Source organism: Hibiscus syriacus, unplaced genomic scaffold (assembly GCF_006381635.1).
Source record: "Hibiscus syriacus cultivar Baekdansim isolate YM2019G1 unplaced genomic scaffold, ASM638163v2 tig00111504_pilon, whole genome shotgun sequence".
NCBI classification, from domain to species: Eukaryota; Viridiplantae; Streptophyta; class Magnoliopsida; order Malvales; family Malvaceae; genus Hibiscus; species Hibiscus syriacus.
Window position 1 is genome coordinate 645,912 of NW_024063107.1, and position 7,257 is coordinate 653,168.

The 7,257-nt window shown below is 33.9% G+C and overlaps 1 pseudogene; it reads right to left on the reverse strand.

Moving 5' to 3' along the window:
* Positions 1–879: 879 nt before the first annotated feature.
* On the reverse strand, positions 880–6,992 carry LOC120164097 (annotated as a pseudogene).
* Between the last annotated feature and the right edge of the window lie 265 nt (positions 6,993–7,257).

Here is a 7,257-nt window from a genome sequence, read left to right on the forward strand (position 1 = left end):
TTTCAAATTTAATAAAATTATTTAATTCTTAGATTCCTTCTCCCTTCAACCTTAATTTTTTCTTTTTTCTTTTTGAATCAGTTAAACAGATGAAAAAAATAGGGTAGCTCTAGCCTACGACAACCTAATTTAATTTAAGACTAATGAAAGACATGAAATGGCGCGACCGAAAATGTTATAAAAATTATAATATTTTCGAATGTCATATTTTTAACATTTTTTGTTCAACAAAAAATATTACACAAAATGTAATATTTTCGATTGTCAACTTAAAACGTTATAAAATAAGGTTTTTAACCGAAAAATATAAAAAAAATTAACAATTTATGTTTCACCCAATTGAAAATGTTATGATTTTTATAACATTTTCAGTTGCACATTTTCTCGGCCTTAAATTAGGCTACTTTTCCTTAAACTCTCCCAAATATATATATTTTTCATAATTTTTCTATGTTTTAACAATATTCTTCAACTTCATTTTTAAAATTTATAAATTATAAATATGTTTTTCACATTTTTTTTCTAAATACTTTTGTTGTTTTTAACTTTTCATTTTTGTACAAACAACAAAGTAACTGTCAATATTGATAAAAAGATAAAGTAATAGTATTGAACTTAATTATTAGATTATTATTATATTGAAAAAATGAAATAATTTTTAAATATTTTGGTTTATAATTATTACTTTATATTTGAAATTTGAATTATAATATATTTTTGGTCCAAGACTTCTGATCAATCTCAATTACTTTCAGTTATTTCGTTTGGAATTTCTCAATCTAAATTAATCCCATCCTATGTTGCATCTGACTATTTTTCTAGCAATACACATACATAAATATAAAGATATAGCTTCAAAGAACGCTATAAATACATGAAAAAAAAACCTTAAAACGACGACCGTACTCGAATTTGCCGAGTAACATAACCTCGTGAACCTTCAAACATGCCACATTCACAGGCAACACTTCGTGTTCGATGTTTCGATAAGATGAATTTCCGACTGTAGAGGCGACACCGTTAGGAGAGAAAATCACAAACCATTCTTGCCTGCGGTAATGGGCAGACATTGCCGGTCAGCTTTAACGGTAAACACGAATTGCAGCTGAATAATCAGACAGGTTTTTGCTTTTTCGCTTTACGGGTAAAAGCCAAACCATTGTCCTTCATCTTCTTCTTATCTTTGCCGACTTTCTTCGGTGCCTGAGACCAAATAATTGTAAAGATGTTAAAGATTAAATCACAAAACATGACAATGTCGCAACATTCTCAGATAATCATGAAACGGATGTTTGGTTCACCTCAGAGGAGAAACTCTTGAGAGGATCTCTGCTTTTTCTGTATCTTTTCTTGGCTCCCTGGCGTCGACCGGATTTGTTATCTCCCATTGCAGCCCTAGTAAGCTTGACCATTTTGCTGGCATCACGTGTTTTTTGGTCTAACAGATAGTCGGGCACGTCACGGAGATGGGGAGCGGGAGGGTCCTTGCTCAGAACCTTGTCATGCTTCAATAAATCTGGCACGGTAAAAAGCACGAGACATATAAGGACACGGGACATCGTAATAACGTTGAAAATAATGAAAGCCAACTATGTCCGTTCATTACCTAGATCTCTTGGATTTACTTCGAAATGAGCCTTCAACCTAACCAAAACAAAAAACCAACTCAAAAAAACTTGAGACTAAACCAGTCAACCAGTCTAAATTACAGGTGCACTGTTGATATCTTTGACAAACAGTAATTACTCACTTGCCAGAGTTGAGAATTTCGTTCCTTAAATCTTTAGCTCGTGATTCTCTAACAGCAATTCTCGTCACACTCCTTTCCACATCCTGCAATATTCGCCCTCTCGAAATAAGCACCATGAACTAAATATATAAAACAGTTGGCACTGAAACAAAGAATTTGTAAAAGCTAAAACTTTTCACAGTTCAACAGCCATTAAACTTAACCATAATAACTAAAATCATATCATTGGACATTGAAAGATCAAAATAGCATCACCTCAGCCCTGTATCGTAAAGACTCCACAGCATCCTTGGTCAAAAGTGAAAATGGCATAATAATATTTGTGTCATTTTCTACTTCACCAAAGAAGGATTTAATTTCTTCAAAAATTTCCATCTCATCTGGTGAAACCTGTTAATGAAAGAAGGATTAATTGGCAAGAGCTATGAATAACAAATTAAAACAAAATGTAAATTCATGTGCAGTTATGAACGGGTATTAATGAGTCATTAGCCAACGTTGTGGCCCTACAAAAGTTATTTATAATTTTGTCAGACAAACTCACAAGAGAAACAGAAGCAGAAGCACCAGCACTATATGCTCTTCCAGTGCGTCCAATACGATGTACATATCCTGAAGCACTTGAAGGCATGTCAAAATTTATAACCTGCACAAAAAAGAAGCACGAAAATAACAATAAAATAAATGGCCAGTAACTATAGTACATAACAAATCTTATAGATGAAAAAACTAATCTTAATAAACAGTAACAGTAACAACTGATCATAAGCTTTGAAGCTTAGCTTTTTTAAAAAAATTAGCTTACCGTGTGCACATTTTTGAAGTCGATTCCCCTCACAACACCAAATTCAAAGTCAATTTTTGGCTTAGCACCCTTTCTGGACTTCCTTGAGCCCACATCTTTGTCCCTAACAGCTTGTTCCTTCTCTTTTGTTTGGATGTCATCAGTCGCAATCAAATAGTCAAAAAGCCCGGCATTGAATCCCTGATAAAAGGGGGGGGGAAATTGCAGGCATAAGCAACTAAACTAACAACAATTAGTAGATATTAGTATGGCAAACAATCACAACATATGTTACTAATGATATTATCAAAATTTTAATCTTTCAGCTCTAGCATTGCATAAATAACTAAACATCTAAAAAATCAAAACAAACATTGCAAATGGTATTATCAAAATTTTCATCTTTCAGCTCTAGCATTGCATAAATAATAATACATACAAAATAGTCTTTGAAATCTATATAAAACTCAGTGAAACATGACTATTTACTATACCTCCAGGATATGTAGACGAGAGTTCTGAGGCAACTCAGCATTCAAGATAGCAGACCTGATTCCAAACTGTATGTCATACACATGGTAATTTCCAAGAGAATAAAAAAATTAAAATGCCCAAACTAGGCCTAATCTAAGATAGAGGTTACATGCAACAGAACACTTGGTAAAAATACGGAACTCAAATAGAAAGCATGCAAGAAAATTGACTACTAAATAGCAAAGGTGAGGGAGCATTAAGTTTAAGATGACGACGGACTACCTTTTCGAAGAATAGTTTCAATTTGAAACCAGTAACAATAGTGTTAGTAAAAATTAAAACTTTCTTCAACACCAACTCCAGCTTTATGAGAGCGAGAACATAAAGTAACTTATCACTCGTATTACATGAAATCTGAAAAATTTAAGATAAAGGGTTAAAGGATCAGGTATCTTAAATAAAACTGTAAATAAGTTTTGCAATCCATCAAAGAACACGGGAGAATAATTTAGGTAAACCATTGTTCTAAAATTAGATCAAAATCAACCAACTACATTCAATAGCCATGAAAATTTCCTAATATAGGTTCTCACCCAAAACTGCTGAACACTTTTTGAGATAATTTCATCCTTAACATCTTCTGCTTCTGACAGAGTCAAAACGAATGGATTGTGCAGAATCAGCTTTTTAAGTTGGTCAACATCAGGGCTGCCAAATATCATTTGCCAAGATAGATTGATCAGCAGGGATTGAAAATCTTAAAGGAAAAAAGATTGCAAGGTTACACATACAACGTCACCCAATGTATAAAACTTACAGAGCTTAAAACATACACAGCATAACCTAATTTACAAAACATACAAAGCTTATAACACACCTTGACGTAGCAGACATAAGAAGGCATTGACAACGCCTAGGAATGGCAGGAGTAAGAGCTTTAAGATCATCTCCAAAGCCAAATTGCAATAAAAGATCTGCCTGTAAGCAAATATCTATCAATGACCTCCTTTTGAAATATTGAGGAATAATGTTTCAATGGTAGAAAGTGTACAACGACAGTACGTGGCAATATAGGTCGCAGATTTATTTGACATATGCTAAGCAAGAAAGGAGTGAGCATTTAAGGTATGCAGTCCCATTCCAGATAACAGTATAAGATGTTTGAAGAGCGGCTTGCAAATCATATGAGTACATACTTACACCATTCAGAAAATCATCTATGATAAAACTTTAGAAAGTTGCACTAAATTTAGCTCAAAATCTTACCTCATCAAGGACAAGAATTTATAATGATTCACCAATAGAAGCCAGCTGAAGTAATCCAGCAGACAAGCAATCTCTTATGCACTTGGGCGTAGTTACTAAAATATCCGGAGGCCCCGCCAATGCAGCTCGCTGCAAATTTAACAATACAAGAAAATATGTCAGCAAAGGTGGTTCAATGCTAAAGCATTACAAGAACGATACATAAATAATAAAACTAACCAAATCAGAAACTGGCATTCCACTGGTCAATTGCACAATTTTCAATTGAACCCTACATGGTTCAACCAATGAAATGGCCTCTTTATAAACCTGGAAAACAATTATACAAGCAAACACCAAATAGTAAAAATATAATGCTGAAACTACTGGCTATCTTCTATTTTCGAAAATTAAATTGAAAATTTCCGATTTTACTGCAAGAAGTTAACAACCAAAACGAGTCTAAAAAAATATAGCATGCCTGTTGACATAATTCACGCGAGGGAACGAGAATGAACCCGCCTGGAGCAAGCCGGGACTTCGAACCGGAATCCGAGGGAAACAGCTTCTGAAGCAACGGAAGTAGATATGCAATGGTTTTTCCAGTGCCTGTTCTAGCTTGAGCTACCACGTCTTTTCCTTTCTAATTAAAGAATTAAACATCAAAAAACGAAAAATAACCATTAACTAAGTAAAGAATTAAGCATGATCTCAGCTTACTAGAATGAGAGGGATTGCAACACGTTGAATTGGAAAAGGCTTGTCAACGCCTTTCTTGAGAAGAGCTCGGATTAATCGATGATCCAGACCTAATTCTTCGAAGGTTTTCTCCTCTTCTTCTTCTTCTTCTTCGTCTTCCTTTCCATTGCGTTCCATTCTCTTCTCTTCTTCTTCTGGCGTAGGTTTGGGTTCTTGTGGAGGCTTCTGTTTGTCCATTTTAGCCATTCTTTGAGGGAGAGTTTTAGCTTCCACGATCTTGTCGTTTAAATTAGGGTTTAGGGTTTTAGAAGAAGAAGGAAAGAGCATGGTGAATGGGTATGGGTGATTGATTTGTGAAGATGGGTCAAAAGTCCAACAACCCATAGAGCAAATTGGGCTTGAAAATAAAACTGAAAACTCTAATAAATCTAAGGACCAAAATTGAATTGTGTGTTTATTGTTATCCCAGTGTCAAAGGTAAAACCAAACTCGACTTGGGGGCTGTTTGTTTACTGTTGAATGGAATCATTTAGCGTTGAATGTTGAACCGTTCAGCATTCAGCGTGTTTGATTTTCACCTCTGAATGATTCAGCAAAACAATGCTGAATAATTCAACATTAAAATACATTTTGAATGATTCAGAACCATTATCAAACATCATATCACATTCAGAGCTAATTCATACATAGCCTTTGAATCATTCAGGTCATTGAATCATTCAGCGCTTAATCATTCTGATTTAATCAAATAACCCCTTATTCTTTTACTTGAATCAAAGATAAAATTAAATATCGAATTTGGATCATCATAGTTTTTTGGGTAAACTATGCGTTTAGTACCTAAACTAACATTTTTTGTTTGTTTTAGAATTTAAATTATCAGTTTTGGTCCATTTTAGTACCTAAAATTTCAAGTATTTTCAAAACCATACCTAACGTTTAATTTTTATTTTATTTTACTACTCTCGTTAAAAATTTAACGTTATGTTTTAAAAAAACTGAAAGTTTCGGTACTAAAACAGATCAAAACTGATAATTTAGATACTAAACTCGTTAAGTTTTTAATGACGGATACTAAAATGAAACAAAAACTAAACACTAAATATAATTTTGAAAAAATTATTAAAATAAATCAAAATTGATATTTAAACACCAAACACGTAATTTATCGAATTTTTTTATCTTTCTAATAGAAAAGTTAACAGTCCTTTGATTTGTAGGTGCCACTGGCATGTACTAGAATGACCTTTCGAAGTCCCATTAAGTCGCAAATAAGCAGAATTTGATGTGGAAAAAGGACTCGAAGGAGCGGCTTTAATGATCTAACCCAAGTCTGCGAAAACTCAGTTCTCCGTCAGTCAATCGATACTTTTAGATAGATTCATTTGTTTATTAGAGTTTTTAATAAATCCATATTATATCATAATTTTCGAGTCAATTATAACGTATAGACAAAATTTTCGATGGACATACATGACCTATCAAAATCTATTGAGCATATTAATTTATAAGTAGTCGTAATTATTCTATGTCCGACACTATTACTTAAGATTATTATAAATACCTTTCTGGCTACCATTAAAATTAGATTCTCCCCCGCTTTCTTTTTCTTTACTCCCATTTTTCTCTATATACTTTCAGTCTTCTTTATACAAACCACCAAATCAACTTAATAATCTAATATATTCTTGACAAAACTAATATATATGTTAAACTGTAGTTGTATACTTGAATTGCTTGTTCAGCTCAGTTGATAGAGCACAAGGCTCTTAATCTTGTAGTCGTGGGATCGAGTCCCACGGTGGGCAATTCTTAAAACTGCTCTCAACTTGGCATTGGGGCAGTCTACCATCCTACATTCCCCTTACCCCATTACATATGGAATAGGGTCATGGTTCTATAAAGTAATATCCATTCCTTTTTATCTTACTACTTCTTACTAAATTCATTGTTTTAAAAGGTCCCACTCCGTTTGTGCTCTAGGGTTGCTTCGATTGCTATTAAGCTCCTAACTTTCTCTGATGCATGATCGACTTTGTAGTCTTCATTTCATCTTCCCCACTTATGTAGAAAATGAAAAGAATATGAAGAGTTGATGTCACCTGCACCTTTGGTTCGTCATTGAAGTCTCAGTCTAACCAGGCATCTTTGGTTAGCTATTGAAGGGATACCCAAGCTTCTTAACGGGTGGCATAACATTCAATAAAACCGGACTATCACGCTTTCTCTTAGCATCATCTTCTCTCCCATTACCAAGGGGGAAAGCAGCTTAATCATGGATGCCTACCCCAAAGTATTTCCCACT